General features: G+C 41.7%; 1 pseudogene; it reads right to left on the bottom strand.

The window, feature by feature from the left end:
- Positions 1 to 11,520: 11,520 nt before the first annotated feature.
- LOC127677601 (cytochrome b-c1 complex subunit 7-like) lies at positions 11,521 to 11,858 on the bottom strand (annotated as a pseudogene).
- Positions 11,859 to 20,022: the final 8,164 nt, after the last annotated feature.

Here is a 20,022-nt window from a genome sequence, read left to right as displayed (position 1 = left end):
TCATTGGCTTTTTCTCATTACCAGTGGACTTTGGATACGTGAAATAGGAGTTCAACGCCAGGCCATGGAACTCTATGCTCTTTTTTACATCTTAATTTTGAAACTGGGTCTCAGCAAGTTGCCTTGAGGATAGGCCTCAAACATGCAATCCCCCTGCCTCAGCCTCTGAATGGCTCTGATTCTTTTAAACTGCATCAGCCTGCTACGAGCAACATGTTTCCTAAAACGTAAGAGTTCTGAGTCTTCTGACTTACCCTTTACCTGACGGAAGCTGCTGTTCTGTAAAGCAGCCTGAGAGGCTCTCTCTACACCCGCATGGGTCACCGACTCAACACAAAGAAACTGTGATTATTTTACTTTGCATTCAGTTTCTAGTGACAGTTTTTAAATATATTTTATTTCATAATTATCCAAAGTATTTGCATGTAACCCAGTCATATGTATAAAATCTAGCTGGTTTGGGGCAAATACTTTAGACTCTGTTCTCTACAGCTTACTTTCTACCCTCTGTGGAGAGTGAGATTTCATATACACACATACATGTGTATGCTTATGCATCCATACGCCCACACGCCATGGCACTCACACGGAGGCCATGAGACATCATCAGGGAGCCAACCAAATCTTGCCTTCCATTGTGTGGATCCCAGACTCAAACCCAAGCTGTCAGGTGTGGTGGTTGTCTCACCAGTCCCCTAGTAACACTTGTCTGTTAGTTTGAAATCATCTTAATTTTAATCCGGGAGACCATGCATGGGTGTGATTCCTTGGTCAGCAGTAGCCTGCTGCTTGGCTTTCTAAACCCTCCACATCCAGCTGTGACCCGTGCTTCATGCACACTCCCCTCAACCCCAGTCTCTACAGCACGGCTTTGCTCCATTGATGACTGGGTACGCACGGTCCATTTTCTGTTTGCTTTGTTTTGTTCTTTGAATGATGATGCAGGAAAGATGCCATACTATGTGCATGTTTTTACATTTTTATTTTTAGAATTTCAGATTTTATAATGAGCATATTTCTAGTTTCATCCAATGCCTTTTATACCTCTTGTTTATATCCACTGAAGTTTTTCTTAGTTCTAATAGTGTGTGAATTACATAGTTTCTCCAATTGTGAACAACTCATTCTTTTCTAGACTTTTTCTGTTCTTGTCACTGTTGTAATGATTTTTCTTTCTCTTTCTTCCTTCCTTCCTTCCTTCCTTCCTTCCTTCCTTCCTTCCTTCCTTCCTTCCTTCCTTCCTTCCTTTTTCTCTCTCTCTCTCTCTCTCTCTCTCTCTTTCTTTCTTTCTTTCTTTCTTTTTCTTTCTTTCTTTCTCTCTTTCTCAAATGTTTACCTGATAATCTAGATGTTAGTTTCTTTTTAATTTTATAAACTTTATTGTAAAAACTCCTGCAAATAAAAATAACTCCCCCCTCAAAAAAGACAAGGTCAACTCTCTAGGAAAAAAAAAATAAAACCCCCACACAAAAATTAACCAGAAAATCTTAAAATGTAGTTAGTTACATTCAGTTCACCTTGTCTTTCCTTTGGGGCTTTTAAATCCACATTCATTGGTGGGATTAATCTGTGCTTTTCTATTTTGGTTCAGTTTGGGCCAGATTTTGAGAGAAGTGTATTTATGTTTTAGTTTTCGATGTCATCTATCAACCCACCCCTCAAGAATGTTAACCCTAGGCCAGACCTCTGCCCTCTCCACCAGATCTGCTGTCCTTTGAGCATCCGGCCCGAGATGCATGAGAAATGCTTCAAACTCCACATGTTCAGCTGAGTTCCTCATCATCTCACACTCGTGCAGACAGGTCACCCATAGCCATGTGGAGTCCATCACTCTGATTGCTAAGGCAATAATCTCGTATACTGCCCACATCCCATAGGATCAATCCATATCTGAGTTGTACTTGTGGTATAGATTTTGGAGTTGGGGTGTACCCTATGCCCTAAGCCTGTTTTGGCCATAATTTCTCAACAAGCCTATTAAAACAGACAAGAAAAAAAACAGAAATGGGAAATTTATCCAATGTAGTCACATTTGGAAAAGGGACAAGGAGATCCAGGGAAGTCCTCAAGTCTGTCTTTGGGGTCTTTAAATAAGATTCAAGTTTAAATAGAAGCATGGATATGCACATTTGAGCAGCCCCTGTCAGGGAGGGGTCCTACCCATCAGTGACCTATTGCAGCCTGGGATTCAGTCTTATCCTGAAAGATGGTCTAAGAAGTTGTTGGAACTGTGTAAAATCTCTTTCATGGAGATAAAGACCCCTATGGCCCTGGCATTTTCCTCCTTCAAACATGAGATTCCAGAGAAATTTTCCATTTCATGGGGGTCCATTGTTTCAATAGTCTGATAATGAGGTCAAGAGGCATGACTGTCTGTCTGTGCTAACAACCAGAAGAATGTTTCATTTAGTGTTCTCATGTACAGGTAGCTTTAAATATCTTCTCACAAATAGCTTCACATCTGCCCAGGGTCGCGTTTGGTATCCACTGCATCTCAGCTCCAGACTGTTGCCTCCCCTCTGGCTGATTTTACTCACTTCCTTTTCAACAGAGCATGGGACCTGTTCACAGACCAGGGAGCAGGACGTCCCTTTTGAAATGCACTCTTTAGGTGAGTGTCCAACTGATGAACTCACCCCGTGCCCTGGCCTTCTGGGCTCTGTAGGATCTGCGACCTTATTCCCCAGACCTCATCCTTGGTTCCCCTACTCTGGTTAGGTTGACACCTGTCAAATGTGACAACTCCTTTTTCTGGACTGCTTCTTCTTCGTCATCCTCAGTGTTCTCTCAAATGCTCAGTGTTACTTTCTCAGTGGAGCTCCCATATCTTTCCTACTTTCTGTTTTACAGTCATGAACGTACTACAGATGGCATTGATTAGCACATTGTCTGGGACCCATGAAGCCTGTGATTTACTTATTCTCACTGACTCTTTAGGGTTTCTGTTGCTATGATGAGACTCCATGACTAAAATCAACTTACTTTATCTTACACTTCCAGACAACAGTCCATCACTGAAAAAAGTCAGGAACTCATGGCAGGAACCCAAAGGCAAGAACTGAAGCAGAGGCCATGGAGGAACATTATCTGCTGGTTTGCTCCTCAAGGCTTCTTCATCCTGCTTTCTTCTAGCATCCACGACTTCCTGCCTAGGTGTGGCACCACCCACAGTGGGCTGGGCTTTCCCACATTAATCACTAAATAAGAAATACCTCACAGACTTGCCTACAGGCCAATTTGATGGAGGAACTTTCTTAATCAAGATTCTCTTTTCCTAGACATGTCTAGGTTGTGTCAAGTTGACAAGAGCCAACCAACACACACATTGTTCAGGAGAGCTCTGAACAGCAGCATTTAGTAAATTTCTGTTAATGTTGTTTAGGGGACCAACCCACCCTGGTCACTGTCACATGCAGTTACTGCTAGTGTTGCTTGTTTTGTGCATGAGTAAACTTGGTCTATAAAATCTATGTAATTCTTGCTTAGCTAAGTTATCAAAGAAATTTGAGAAGTATTTCTTCTTTATCTATGCTTCTTGAACAAATTGTGTAAGATTATAATGGAAACTAAAACTTCAGATCTTTAAGTCTTATTTTTTGTGAGAATGTTTTAAATGATATAATTCAAACCTTTATCTTTTTATCTATGAGTCGTTTAGTAAATTTCTTTGTAACTGCAGCAAATGTTTCAAGTTTTACACACACACACACACACATACACACACACAGGGCATACATACATTTAAATTAAAATTAGCCAAAGCTTATCAAAATTGGCAACTCAGATTCTGTCTCAACAGTCCCATTTCAAGTGCTCTGAACTCCTGTGCTCAGTTGCTGCCATTTTGGACATCACAGATACAAGGATCCCTCATCACAGAGTGTTCTGCTGGGGAGCATTGGTTTATAATAGCGCAACCCAGATACCTCTATAAGGAGCTCCATTATACCTGTCATAATACCTCCATCTTGGAAGACAATTTTGGCACGGAGTTGGAAACAACATCTATCACCCACCACCTACAGTGACACCGCCCACCACCTACAGTGACACCGCCCACCACCTACAGTGACACCGCCCACCACCTACAGTGACACCGCCCACCACCTACACTGACACCGCCCACCACCTACACTGACACTGCCCACCACCTACAGTGACACCGCCCACCACCTACACTGACACCGCCCACCACCTACACTGACACCGCCCACCACCTACACTGACACCGCCCACCACCTACAGTGACACCGCCCACCGCCTACAGTGACACCGCCCACCACCTACACTGACACTGCCCATCACCTACACTGACACCGCCCACCACCTACAGTGACAGTGAATACCCTGAATCCTTCATTGTTCCACTGTCCCCAAAGAACATTTTACAAGAAGAGAGATGTTTCTAAGTTGTTTGTTACTAAAACCCTGGAGTATAAAAGTGTCTGGAAAGAGTAGGTACTTGAAAACATAAATTAAATGCATGGAGTAGATTGAACAAGAAGGAAATTACCAAAGGTAAAGCAAGAATTGTAGCTGTAAAACAAGAATAACGTTGTGCATGGTATTGTTATGTTCTTTTTTTCATCACTAACATTCACTGTTTCTTATTCGTTTTTGCCTTGTTTGCTTGTTTTCATCGGTTTGGTTATTTTTTTTGTGGGGTGGGGGAGACTTACTAGTGTCTTACTACTTACTTAGTACGCACACTGTACACTACTGCGTGCTGCCTTTCTATGACTAACCTGGACCTCACTGCCATCTAGTCCTGGGATTGCATGCATCACCATGCTCAGAATAATATCGTTTTTGATTCTTTGTATTTTCTCTTATGCCTTCTTATTGTCTCATTTCTTTTATTAACCAGTTTCATCGGACACTTGCTTTATTGTAGTGTTTTTAAAAACAAATTTTACTTTGGGTAATATTGTCCTTTGTACATTTCTTTTCTCAGTGTTGTTTTTACTTCATTTTTTTCTACAGTCTTTAGAGTTCATCCCACTGGTCTTGTGCTAACTTCTTTGTCTTTGGACATTGCTCAGTGCTATAAAGTCTTTCTTCAATATAAACAGAAAGTGGATTTAAGTCCCCTTTGCCTTAATCCTCTCACCGGACACTGTAAGTCTTGTGATATTTGCAATTTTACAAAATTATTAAAATTTCAGTGTTTTATTTGGTCCACAAGGTAACAGGAATGTGATTTTCTCTTAGGTAAACAAAGTGGGTTTTGTTATTAGTTTCCTAATTCCAAAGTATATGAAGCTTCTCTTAATTATCCTGCATCACAGTGAGAGCTTTTACCCCAGAATGCTGCATATTCTTAGAATTTTGTTAGAGCTTGTACACACACACACACACACACACACACACACAAGAGAGAGAGAGAGAGAGAGAGAGAGAGAGAGAGAGAGAGAGAGAGAGAATATAAACTTATGAATGCATGAGAAGAAAGCCATTTCCAAAGATCCTTCAGTCCTTCCCATAGCTCTTCCATTGGGGTTCCCGGGCTCAGACCCTGTGAGTATCTGCATCTGTGTTAGTCAGGTACTGGCAGAACCTCTCAGAGGACAGCTATACCAGGTTCCTGTCAGCAAGTACTTCTTGGCATCAGCAGTAGTGTTTGGGTTTGTTGTCTACAGATGGGATGGATTCCAAGGTGGGGCAGTCCCTGGATGGCCTTTCCTTCAGTCTCTGCTCCAGTTTTTTTGTCCCTGTGTTTCCTTTAAACAGGAACAATTTTGAGAATTTTTGAGATGGGTAGGTGGCCCCATCCTTCAACTTGGGGTCATGCCTGTCTACTGGAAGTGGTCTCTACAGGTTACATCTCCCCTCTGTTGGGTATTTTGGTTAATGTCACCTCTGTTAGGCCCTAGGAACCCTTCCCTTCCCTGGTGTTAGGGACTTTCTACTGGTTCTATCACCCCTATTCTCCATTCCCCACTCCCCACTGCAACATATTTCTACTCATTTTCCTGACCCTCTAGACTTCTCTCTTGTCTCTTCCCATACCTGATCCTGCCTCCCCTTTCCCTCCCCTTCCTTTTTCCATTCCAGGTCCATTGGTGATATTTTTTAACAGTCCTTTGAAGTGTTTTGCATTTTTAGGTGTCTTGTTTTTTCAGGTGAAACATTCCATAGTCAATGGTACATGAGTCTTGTTCTGTGAGAAACACAAGGTAGGACAGTCACCAGCTCAGTAGGTGTGCGTTGTCACTGCCCTCCCCATCAGCCTGAACATATGACATGCCATTCCTTCGATCCCACTGATGTTCCGGGTCTCTGTCACTCGTGGCAGGTGAAATGGAGCTCTGTACTACAAAGGGTCAGGGTTTGTACTTAGCTAAACTGAGCTAAGCATGGGAACCACGCAGACATAAAAAACAACCTGCCTTCATGGGCTATCACTAGATGACTCAGGTCAGATTAACTCAATAGTGGCTACAGTAGAGTTACTGCTCCATTGCAAAGAACAATGGAGTTGGCCTGGCCTAGCTGCCTTGAGAGGTATGTGTCAAAGGTTTTTTCAAATTGGAGTCCATGGCTCCAAGGGCACAATGTGTCTTCCCTCACTGATGCACTCCCTCAGGTCATTTTGTGTTTCTCTATATTTTTTCCCTTAGTAGTCAAGGAAGCCTGGAAGCTTGACATGTCAATTGGTCTTAGACATTAACCTTGTGTTCCCTGTATAGCTTGCAAACTTCCTTATATCCTGGCAACTATCACTGTATTGGTCCTGACCATTACAATTAGATTCTGTTTCTGATAAAGCTATAAAAACTCTTATTGCTCTCAATAAAATTGTCACAGCCTCAGTCTTGGTGTGGCCTCTCCACCCTGAGCTTGGTTTCATCCCTTGTGGCCTTATCTAGTGACACCGACTCCAATGAGTAAGCGTGGATTCTTACTTGCCATCAATTCCCAAGTTACCATCTCATCCCCATGTTGTTTGACCGGAGATAACTAAGTTCCCAAGCTTCCTGTTCTCTGGCACTGTAGCCAGCCAGTCACAAGCTGTAGAATGCTTTTACTGTGACATCTTTGGGTTCCATCACTTGGATCCCACTAGGCCTTGCTCTCTACTTTAAGACCCTCTGTCTGTCAATGACGTGCCTCTAGCTACTTCCTGAACATTTGTGTGAGTCCACACTTCTTTATGCCCCCCTTTTCCTTTCAGTGCAGCCAGATAAGAAGTGGATGTCTATTACTAATTTACACATCTTGGGAAACTAATCCCCCTTCTGTTCAGAACAGAGACATTCAGACTACCTTATCCAAAATTATGATTCTGGCTTCCAGAATGATTAATAAACAGAAGAGTGTATTTTCTCATCCTCTGAGGGAAAACAAAGTCATTATCACTTATGATTAATGAAAAATCACCCACATATTTGATAAGAGCTTTCTTGGAAGTTTTATATCCTTTCTAAGAAGAACACATGGTTTTCAGTGTCTTGTGAAAAATAAAAATCAAAGCCCATGTTCTAAAGATATCATGCAATCGAGCATTAAAATTCCCAAGGCAGTATGCCCATGAAGCCAGCCTATGACCCTGCTCTTGTATGTTTTGATTTTATTCCCTGGAGGATGCCAAGAAATGTGAGCTAAATGAAATGCTTAAAACATAAACAATATTACTCAGAACTTTGATTTTTTTTTGACAAAAGAGAACAGCTCTTTGGTTGGCAGACACAATTGTATGATAGTTCTTCCCTGAAGGTTTTTTAATGTCTCTGTGTCTCAGCCTCCTGCTCTGTAAAGTTGCTATAACAACTCTACCTGTTTTGTGGAGTTCTCATAAGGATGTAATGAATTACTATAGGTAAAGTGTTCAGGACTGTTTTTGGCATGGAGAATGCTTTGTAAAAGTTTGGGCGTATTCTTTGAAAAACATTTCTAATTTTAGTGTTTAATCGTAGTTAAAGTATTTCCATATGTAGCTATGTTTTATGACAAGACATTGAAGCATGAATCAGAAAAAAGGCAAATTACAAAATAACATGGATTCTACTTTGGGTACTATGGTTGTCACATAAGCAAAATCAATAAATCTATAAATCAATAGCATGGGAAGCATAGTGGCATGTCTTCACAAATTGACTCATTGATGGATGTGAGTATTCCTTCTTTCAAATAGTATTGACTTATGCCTACTTACTTCTAGTGAGTTGAAAAGGTCTGTGTAGTGCAGCCATTAGCAGAACTTGAAAGGTCTGAACAACTGCACAAGTTGGAGGGTAGACATTAGAACTATTGGTTGGGCACTGAAGCATCTGCTTAGGAAGCAATGGATTCTGCATCTGAACAGAGCCAGGACAGTGACAGTATGCACTGAGGCCATCCTGTTCCATAACTCTACCCGGTGCATCCCAGGGCAGATGTCGGATTTTAACAGAGCCAGAGGTTATCTGGCTTACATGGTTTGTTTCCTGCACTAGGGCTTGATTCTGTGCCAAACATTTCTGAATTGAAATGCGTACCTTCATCATGAGAACTAATTTTGAGAACCTTTTAAGAGGTTACCCATGAAATTTTACTTTTAAAAAGATCTATTGTTATTAATTTTAATTATGTGTAGGCAGGTTTGTCTGCATGGGTTTATGTTCACATGAATTCAGGTGTCTTCAGAGACCAGAGGCAGCAGATTCACTGGAGCTAGAGTTACTGTCTTATTGTGAGCCACCTAGCATGGGTGCTGAGAAATGAACTCTGGTTCTCTAGAAGATCAACAAGAACTCTTGACAGCTGTACCATCTCTCCAGCACCCATTGTATTTTGTATTTTGATCATAGAATATAAGCCTGTAATGACAAGGTGTGTTGTCAGAGGCCATCTACTGTGGCCCTGGCATTTAACCCAGTATACCATAGGCTGAAACACAAGGATCAAACTTTCAGGGCCAGTTTGAAGGGCATAGTGATATCCTGTCTTACTCTCCCAAAACCCTTCAAAGAATGAGGCTATAGTTTGATATATATATTTTACTGAATAATGGGTGAGTTGTTTTGTGAGTTTTTTTCACCCAGCAGATACCAGTTATTTGATTCTAATTGTGCACTGAGCATTTCTCCCAAAGAAATTAATTTGTGCAAGCAAGGGAGGAAGGGACCCAATTTTCTTGTCAGTGATAGATGGTTTCTGCTGTGGGCTTGTACCCTTGTTCTCAACTCCCCCAGAGTTCCCACACTGGCTTTAAACTCCATCAGTTCAGTTTTCTGTGGATAATTTGATATGAGCCTGCAGTTGGCTTTTTTGGAATGGTTTCCAGTGTAACTCATGGTGATTGGTGGAGTTTGAGCATGTGTAGTCCTGGAAATCAGGCAACACTCTCCCTACCCCCCAGCCCCACCCCACACCCATCATGCAGACAGAGACAATGTGTGAAAATGCAGGTACTTATGACACAGGCAATTCTGTGTGTCAACATCTGAGATCATGCGGTAAGTGTTCTTGTCTTAATAGCTGATGTCAAGTCCATTGGAGTGGGGTCACAAAAGCTCTGCAGAAAAGCTTCCAATACCAAGCAAGCCCTTGTGAGTGTTGGGATTTGTACTTCTTGGAAGTCACAATAGGTTGGCAATTGCTGCCGTTTCTGATCAGATCAATTTGGACAGTAGTTAGGAAAAATCTATTTGAGAGTGGCTTCATCGCTGTCCTGCCAAATGCCTGTGGGATTAAATAGCTGCACAAATGTCTGTCTACATACACAAGAGATAAGCGGCCTATATACATTATAGTATGCATCCCGTTTTCAATTATCTTTGACAGAACCATGGCATAGCTAACACAAGTTATTTATGTTTGCACTTAGGTTGTAACAGGCAGGCAAACTTCTGTGCTCATGAAAAGATAAGCGATTGGGAGACAGTCTCAGTCTGATCTCTCGCTCAGTGCTTCCTGCCTTTCTGATAGAAATCATTTTGTGCTATGGCTTCATCATGTGTAAAATAACAACAGAAGTACATTTCATAGGTGCCTTGTGGGTTGAAAGTCATCAAGAGGAAAATTTTAATTTTGATGAAGCCTAATTTATCATATTTCCCTCGTGGTTTGTATTTTTCTGTTTTCTTAAGGACTTTTTCCCAACAATCTGGTATCACAAAGTTTTTTTTTTTGTGTGTGTGTGTGTGTGTATTTCTTTTAGAATTTTGCATATTTAGGTTTTATCTTTAAGTCTACCAATTCCTACTAATTTCTCCACGTGCTACAAGGAATTATGAGTTTGTGTTGTTTCATGAGGTTGCTATCTTAACATCATTTGCTGACACTGCTTTAATTTCTCAGTTAATTATCCTAAATTTTGAGAGAAAGTCAATTGGTGGTTTTGGGGCCCGTTATCTATGTGTTCATCTAAAGCCATACTGTCAAGATAGCTGTATTATTGAAGTGTTCAGATTGCCCAGCGTGAGTCATCAACTTGGCTTTTCACAAGACATTGTTAAGAAGAGAAGAGCCACAGAAGAGGAGAGAAGATCTGCAGGGTGCGCCATTGCTTTTCGCCTTCCCCTGACTTCTTCTGTCAGCCTCAGTCCTGCAGCCTTAATCTTTGGCACAGTGATCGGAGACCCCAGAGGGAGTCCCAGGCTCTTATATCATCACCATCTGAAAAGTATTGTTTTGCTTCTTCTGACAACCAGGCTAAGGGTCTGATCATTTTAATGATGACTGGGTGAATGGTTTATGTGTGTTTATCTTCACAAATTAATCGGAAAGCACCCCATCTGCAAGTAGACAGTTCTTGCCAGAAATGTCATCTCCCATCCTTCAGGTCCATGGTTTTTATGTGTGTCTGATTCTTAGATCATCCAGATTTTAAGGCCTTTTGCAAAAAACAATCTTCAGTGATATAAACTTCTCTCTGGAGCCCACATTCTCCATACTAATATTTCCTAAACATTTTCTGATACCCACCCTGGCTTCTTTCACCATTGTCTCAGGTTGCTTTCTGATGCTGTAATAAAACACGGTCACAGTACATTATGATGGAAGTAAGGGCAGGAACTCAAGGCAGGAACTGAAGCAGAGGCCATGAAGGATGATATTTACCCCTTATCCATGACTTTCCCAGTCTGCTTTCTAACCCGCAAGCCCACCCCAACCACCTGCACAGTGGTGATACCCAGTGATCCAGAACCACCCACACTAGCCACCAGTCAATCAATGCTCTATAGACAATCTGATAGAGGAACTCTTTCAATGGAGGAGGTTCATCTGCCCAGGTATCTCTAGGAAAAACCAACCAAGGCAGCACCCATTCATAAGATATGCTTACCTCTTTTCAAATACATGGGTTCTTTGTGGTTGATCTCTTTTTGCCAATTCTATCTAAACTAATTACATGCTACATGTACTGTATGTGCTATCAAATCTTTAAATTTATTTTTACAAGTTTCTCTTTTTTATGGTTACAACAGACATTTAATTAAAGTGAGACATAGGTAGAACAAATAATTCTTAAATTGTGATTAGGTTTGAAGTAAATTTGTAAAAATATGGTGACCAGGCATACCCTTAACTACAAAATCATTTCTTTGCCCACTCTTCTCTCTCCTTTCTTTCCCGAATAACCTCTTTCAGATACGGTTCAAGGTAGAATTTGTCCTCCCTCATATTGTGTCCACTGATCCTTAGGCAAGATATGATGCCTCATAGTCAGGTCCAGGGCTCCCTTAATTCGAAACATTCTGTCATTATAAAGGTTCTCAGGAAGCCTTCTTATGGCTTCTTTTTTCATCTTCAGTTTCATGTATCATATTACCTCACATTAACCCCAGTTTACTGAATCCTGCAGCATTATAATACCACTTCCGAAAACCACCCAGCCACTTGTTTAATGCTGCAGCAGCAGGTTTGCCCGCCATTTTGACTTTAGAATCTAGAAGTTTCTTAATGGTCTACCATGTAATTAATTTGTAAACTCATGTGTTCTTTAAAATTGTATAAATCTTTCCTTTGTAAATCCAATAGATCTTTTAGATTATAGGAGCATCAGTGCTGTTTTAATCTTTTATAAATTATATGCATTTCAGTATATATGGATCCATGTTCATTGTTGTCGGTCAGGAAGGAAGCAGCCATCTATACAATGAAATACTGTTCTACATTTATTCCATAAATACTTATTTTAAAAGGTAGAGCAGATTATAATTCCACAGAATCTTTGCTTTATTATAAACTTGGAAAGTGATTTTCCATTACTATAATAAAATTTAAAAAGTACTGTACAATACTCTTAAAACAGAAAAAAAGTTTAATTTGTCTCAATGATCAGAGATTTGGGTTCAAGGTCATTTGGTTCCATTGGCTTGTGGTTTGTGTTGGAGCAAACCATTAATGGGCAGGGGAGTCCATGGTTGAGCAGCCTGCCCCATCTCAGGGATGCTGGGAGCCAAAAAAAAGCACAAGGCAATTGGTCTTCTCTGTCTTCCTATGGCACAACGTCTTCCTCTAGGCTCCACTGCACAAAGAAAGGATCCACCACTGCTCAGTCGTGCTGTGTGTGGAGGACCGAGTCTCGGGGCACGGGCCTTCTGCTGTATTTGAGAGGCAAACAGTAATACTCACTTGATTGGTATAGCTAAATGTTCTTGTATCTTTTTACCCCCAATTTCACCTTTTGTGTATCTGTAGGCATGTTTTTCCCACACTGGAAAGTTTGTAACAGAGATTCTAAAAAATTCCACATGGTTATCAACAGACGAGCACACAAATAAACTCTAGTGTTTACATAATGAAATCCGAACAGACTGAAGAGATGCGCTACCATGAGCCAAAATAATATTTAATTTTTATAATTAAATATAATAGTAAGCCTGGGAGATTATATGCAACATCATACCACTTAAGTTCAAAAATGTAAATACACAATACGAGTTTTAAAAAACTCATAGAGATTTCATAAAACCACAGTTGGCAATCCTTACTGACACGTTCCATCTCAGGGTACCTGACTGAACTTGGAAACTGATGGAATGCTTCTATTGTCTGGCCTCTTCTGGCTTACTATGGGTTCTGCAACAACTTCCCCTTGGGATACTGAGGGAAGGGTGGCTGTAGATGAAATGACATCACACATTGCCCCAGCAGTGGGAGAGTGAGGGCCAGGGGCTCAGAGCTCTGCTTTCTGCTGGGCAGGGAGCTCCATGGGAGGTGCAGGGAAGGGCTTTTGTTTGCGGAGGGAGCAGACTGCTCCCATGTCTGCATATATCAACTTACTGCTTTTCATTTCATTACTTTATCTCCACCCTTGCTGAAGTCAATTCTTTCCTTTAACATTTCATCCTGGGCATTTAGGAATTTGCCTCACACACTCTGGGTGAGGCATTTCCCATAGTGTACAAAGATCTCAGAAACTTCTGAGTCAAAGTACATTTATTCAGAAAGACGCGCTTGAAGTCACCAGTGAGTACTAGACATCAAGATTGTCACTCCTCTCTGACATTTGCCCGCCATTTTGACTTTAGAATCTAGAAGTTTCTTAATGGTCTGCCATGTAATTAATTTGTAAACTCATGTGTTCTTTAAAATTGTATAAATCTTTCCTTTGTAAATCCAATATATCTTTTAGATTATAGGAGCATCAATGCCACAGTGATCTAAGGATTTGAAACATGTCTGTAACTTGTGATGTTCTTAAAATATGTAAAGCAAACACTTATAGAATTCAGGGGATAGGAAATATCGTCAACATAGCACTAACTTCAAAATACTTCTCTTGATTATCATCATAGCAAGGAAATAAAGATATTTTGAAAGTATTGAAGCTAAAACCAACTCAGTTGGATTTATATGCAATATTTGAGAATTTACATATTTCAAACATCCAAGAAGTGTGACAGAATATGATTTGGCCCCATCTCAAAAATCCAGCTTCAATAAACTCCATAACACAAGTATTGTGGAATTCATGTTTATTGACCATAATTAAGTTAGAGCCAAGATCAAATATCCAAACACAGGGGCTTTGCACATTTTGAAATTAAAAAGTTCTAATAGCAGAATTTTAGTAATAAATTATAGCAGAATTGGAAAATTCCTAGGCTATATGATAATATATACTGTATGCCACCCCTTAGAGATGTGATAAGAACTAATTGAAGAAAAATTTATGCCCTCAAATAGGTGCCAAAGTAAAGAAGAAAGGCTAAACATTGATTTACTGTGTCCTGGAATAAGTACTCAGACACCTAGCCAGAAACAGAAGCAAACACAGTATATCACAAAAAAATATACTTCTAAAGGAGACCCCTGGACAACAGCCCTCCCCCCCCCCCCCGCCCCCCGAAGGCCAGGCTTCTAGGACACAAGCCTGGCTTTGGAGGCTATCAGTATAGAGAGGGCTTGCTCCCATTATCTGCCAGAATCAGTTATACATCAACTCAGGTCTCAGCATCTTAAGTCTTTACTCAGGCTTGTGTGCTTTAGTATAGTAGTCATAGATCATCCTCAGACCTCCCACCCCCCTGGTGTGACCCTAGGTTATCCCAGTAACTGGATTTAGTAGGCCTCAGCATGAATCTCAGAGCTGGGGAGTCCTAACTTTCCCCTTGTCCCACTGGTTTCTTTCATATATTAATTTCAGAGCCTTTATAAAGGATTTATCATTTTCTGTCTATTCTTCAGCCTCAGGACCCCTTCTCAGCTCACTTCTGGGTCAAGTGTAAATTTAATACCAAAACAAATATTGAAACAAGAGAAGCTGCGGCTCTGCTTGTCTTAGTCATACAGAATTGAAAAAAAATAGCAAGATGGATCAAATCTCATAGAAAAAAAGGCAATCAAAAATGGCCCAACTTTGTATTACGTGTATGAATCACGTATATTTTAGATGTTAATTAAGATCTACACTAATGAATTTAATATTATGTAATCATTGTAATGGATAAGAGAAATTCTAATACAATATTACACATTATTTTTTGCTTTCCTTCTCTTTCTGTTTTTGTTGTTGTTTAGAAACAAGATCATTCTGTAACCGAGCTGACCTTCAACTCCCGATCCCCCTGCTTCGGTCTCTCCAACGCTAAGATTTCAGGTCTGTGTCTCTATGCCCAGCCAGATCAATAATATTCTTTTCCTCTTCTTCTTTCTTCCTTCCTCCCTCCCTTCCTTCCTTTCTTCATTGTTTTTGCTTTCTCTCTGTCTCTGTCTCTCTGTATCTCTCTCCCTGTCTCCCTCTGTCTTTCTGTCTCTGTATCTCTGTCTCCCTCTCCTTGTCCCTCTTTCCCCTCTCCCTCTTTATCTCTCTCTGCCTCTGTCTGTCTGTCTCTCCCTATCCTTCTTTCCCCCTTTCCCCTCTCCCCCTCTCCCTCTCTGTCTCTGTCTGTCTCTGTCTCTGTCTCTTTCTTTGGGTGTAGAGGTCAGAGTTCAATCTCAGGTATTTTCCTCAGAAGCCACTTACCTTGTGTTTTCTTGTTCTGATCTGGGCTTCACCAATTAGACTGGCATCTGGCCAGAGAGTACCAGGGACAGCCTATCTCTGCCTCTCTGGTGCTTGTATTACAAGTGCTGAGCCACCACACTCAGCTTTGTGATGGAGACTAAATTCAGGTCTTCATGCTTGCACATCACACAGTTAACGAATTGAGTCACCTTGCACGCCCCTCCATATGCTTTCTTGATTATGATTACAAACTTAAAGTAAGAACATGTAGTGCTTTTATAATGGGATAAATTATAACCAATTAAGAGGAAAATGATTACCAAGAAAATAAATCATGAAATATTTTCAGATGATGTTATTCTGACAAGAGAGAGAAAAGATAAAGAAAATATAAATTAGAAACACTCCACACAACTCATTTACATTCATTATATTAATATATTACAGTAAATATATACATGTATTTTATCAAGTTAGAATTCTACTACTCTCCGGGCACACACAAATAGAAGGAACAGAAGAGGGTTTCGATGGCCTTACCCACACCCTCCCCCTCCCAGGTTCTCAAGCCCCTGTGCATGCTCTGTCAATACTCTCCCTGCTTTCCCAAGCTCTCAGGCCCCTGTCCTGATGCACTTGGCTAGCTTTTCAGAAGGAGCTAATTCCTGCAGGCTCAGCACAATCTGATGATGCTCTTCCCAAAGTACTGCTTTGGCAGTGACTGGCAAGATGGCTTCCCTGTCCCTCCGCAAGAGGCTCCTCCCAATCTCCAGGCAGGGGCCATGGCTTGACCTTCTTGCCTTTCAAAGGCTCTGAAATGATCCTGTGTCTCTGGAGGAGCTACGACCACCCATGTGTCACATAAAGAAACTGTGATGAAAAACAACTCCCCTTGCATTGGTCCAGTTCTTTCACTTATTTACTCCTGATTCATTTTGTCAGTCACTCAGTATTGTACTGAATTTGTATATAACTTTGCCTAACTCTGACAAATACAAGGATCCCTAGGGAACTCTCTGAGAGTGGACCAGTCTTTGAGATCCTGCTTGAGCTAAACTCTCCAAAACCATGTGGTTTTGTGACTCCTGGGAAAGAGCTCTCTCTCTCTCTCTCTCTCTCTCTCTCTCTCTCTCTCTCTCTCTCTCTCTCTCTCCTCTCCCTCTCCCTCTCCCTCTCCCTCTCTCTCTCCCTCCCTCCCTCCCTCCCTCCCTCTCTCCTCTTCCCTCCTTCCCTCTTCCCCGTTCTTTATACTACAGAGGAGACACAGAGGCCAGACCTCATCTTCATGTCTTTCCTTCTGTCCTACAACTAGTGAACCTAGAGCCTGGAGGGCCAGGCCTCCTGATGCTTGGTATCTTTTGATGCTTTTCTGAGGAATTTGTGTGCTTGTGAGAGACGTCTGGGTTTAATAAAGGCCTGTACAAGAGCCAGACAATCAAAATGTTAGGAGCCCACAAATATGTAGCCTGGCTTCTAAAGTTTTCCCCTGCTTTTCATGTCATCAAGGATTGAGACATTAGAATGTCCACGTTGAATATAAGAGAAAGCCATGGTCCAGAGGGGTGAGTCCTGGGTGAGGAATCCAACCTCCATGGCCTCCCGAAAGTGCCCAAGGATCCCATGTTCCTGATATATCCCAGAGTGATAGACCATTCCAGGCTGCAAGCAGGTACATGTATTCAACAACACAGCCTTGAAATCTCAAATGTGTTTGATGAACATGATCCACTTGCATTCACTAACTAAATCTAAGACTTAGATATGGTGTGTAGGGTACCACCTTTCCATTCCTGAATCTTCCTTGGTGTCTGGAATCTGCATCTTCAACAGGTAAGTCAACTGTCAACCTTTCTGTAACTACCTTCCAAGTCTCCAGGTCTTTTCTAATACCTTATCTTCCTTTTTCCTTTCCTTTCCTTTCCTTTCCTTTCCTTTCCTTTCCTTTCCTTTCCTTTCCTTTCCTTTCCTTTCCTTTCCTTTCCTTTCCTTTCCTTTCCTTCCTTTTCCTTCTTTCCTTCCTTCCTTCCTTCCTTTCTTCCTTCCTTCCTTCCTTCCTTCCTTCCTTCCTTCCTTCCTTCCTTCCTTCCTTCCTTCCTTCCTTCCTTCCTACCTTCCTTCTTTCTCTCTTTTTCTCTTTTTTTTTTTTTGTTTTTTTCGAGACAGGGTTTATCTGTGTAGCCCTGGCTGTCCTGGAGCTCACTCTGTAGACCAGGCTGGCCTCGAACTCAGAAATCCACCTGCCTCTGCCTCCCAGAGTGCTGGGATTACAGGCATGCGCCACCACCGCCCGGCTCTCTCTTTTTCTCTTTATCTCACTTTCTCTCTCTTTCTTTCTGTATTATTTGTATTTCTCTTTGCCTTCCCACCCCTCATCCTTAAAGAAACAGTCACCTCCTTTCAGTAAGATGCAGGACATGTGCTTGCTCCACCTCTCGAGCAGAGGCAAATGAGAGACTCATTTGCTAGCCAGATCACAAGTGAGGAGCCCAGAACCATCCAGGAGGGTGTGGCAGTCAGATTCAGGATAACTTGCAAAGACACTGGTGTTTGCATGCAGTCCTTTGAAGAGAATACAAATCCCAGGATTTTGGTAAGGCTTTCTGTTTAGTGTGCTATGAACAATCCGTGCTATCTCCTCCAGATAAATAAAGAGCTGGATGCTTTCGTGGTTTGGCTGGGGAGTCAACATTTCTTAAGCAGAAACACCAGATGCTACAGTACTGCTGCTCACATTCTCTCCCTCATCCCCTCCCCCCTTCTGCCTTCATTTGCTTTTCTTCTACAACATTAAGAAGCAGTAACAAGGAGTCAGGATTGGGGTCACACACCCCAGACCCCTCTTCACCTTCGTTCTTCCTGAATTCTTCAAAGACTAGAGACAAACCACCATTTAGAATGAATCTCCAAGCATAAGCTCTTCACTATTAAATGAGGATAAATTCTACTTATATTGTCACAGGTGAGTGTTGGATGATACAAGAGATGTGTAGCATCTTAATTGACTAATATCATTCATTAAATGACGTTTCTGAAATTCTCTGAATTAAAATAAGTTGCAAAACACATTCCCTAAAGGGCCAACTGTGACAGCCTCAGCTAGTCTAAACCTGTGCGAGGGGGCCGGCCTCCCTGGTCTTGGCTCCTGGCAGCATTGGTGTGTCCCTGGCATATCACGGTGATCAGAGCACAGAGGAGACTGCAGAGCCAATGAAGGCAGGGGGCCCCGCCAAAGCCGTCTGATCCGAGAAATAAGAGGCCACAGATGGAGAAATCTGGTTTTAATTTTTTGAGCTAAGAAGTTTTAGAAAATAAATTTTTGCTGTTTTTTTTAATGCTATGCCTAGAGGAAAAATAATAATAAAACAAGAGGAGAGGAGGGAAGGTAATCTGCCAAAGGCCGTTCTTCACCATTCTTCCTGCTTCTATTCCTAGAAACGAAAAATTGAAAACTGCAGGGAACGTGTGGGCAGTGGGCCATGGTTTCTCACTTTGCAGCTTGCTCTTGGTTGTGACAGGAAGTTTCCTTTACTGAGGAGAGCCAGCGCCCACTGCTAACTGTAGACAGTGATCACAGATAATGAGTGATATTTACTCAGTGCTTACTGCATGCAGGTAGCATGCAAGACACCTGGCCAGACCGATTCCAGCTGGCCTTTGCCACAAATCTATGAAGTCACCATAGAGTGGGGGCCCTGAATGATGCTTATATGGAAGAGGCAGGGTGTGGATGAGTGTCTCGTTTCTGCAGGCCAACAACTGACTATGATACTGTCATCCTGATTTGGAAATTATAAAACAAGGGTAAATGTAAGATTCGAGGTTTCCAAACCTTCATCCCAGAACCATAGACCCTATCTTGCTTCACAGGGAAGCCTTGTTTGTCATTCCCACCATTGATCAGGACACACAACCCTCCCACTCTTCACAACCCTCACATGCTTCTGTGGCCGTAAACTTCTCATAGAAAGCACACCGTTTCTGTTCATTATCTACACCGATGAGTTTCTGACAGCTGGAGGGTGGGAAGGAGATACTTAGCATCGTCTCTGCTGCGTATTTCCTAGAAGACTCTGTGAATAAGAGCTGCTATTGCTATTTTAGCACAGCTGGCATCTGTTGGTTTTGTCCTTGAGAACACTGCTGGTGCAGATGCCACGGGAAGTCCAGCGCCTCCCCCGTGCCTTTGCTACGCGTGTTCCCTATTTCCTGTTCTACATTTAGATGCTTTGCTTTCTTATTGCTGTGTTTTTAAGGGCACACTTGAACTCAAAGCAGCTGTGAGTACCTCCACAGAGCACCTCAAAAATTAAGTCTGACCATACCCCACCATAGAATCACGTGGCCTTAGATACTTATGTACAGATTTACATACAGATAATAGTTGGTGGTGGGAGACATTTACCTCAGCAGTGTAGCCAATAATAACATGCACATAGTCCTGCAAATAGGCTTAGTGAAACCCACTGACGCTTTATAAGACACATTATATAAATAGTTTCTCCCAGTATGTGGTTCTCCCACAGAGCTGAGTATTTTGGTTGTAATGAGTTCCAATCTAGGTTGTCTTTCATGGACCATTCTTTTGTTATTGTGCATATCAGGCCTGAAAACTTGCCACAGAACTCCAATGAAATAGCTAGAAG

This window comes from Apodemus sylvaticus, chromosome 2 (genome assembly GCF_947179515.1).
Source record: "Apodemus sylvaticus chromosome 2, mApoSyl1.1, whole genome shotgun sequence".
In the NCBI taxonomy this organism is placed as follows: domain Eukaryota; kingdom Metazoa; phylum Chordata; class Mammalia; order Rodentia; family Muridae; genus Apodemus; species Apodemus sylvaticus.
The sequence above is the reverse complement of the archived record's forward strand: the minus strand, read 5'-3'. Positions and strand labels throughout refer to the sequence as shown.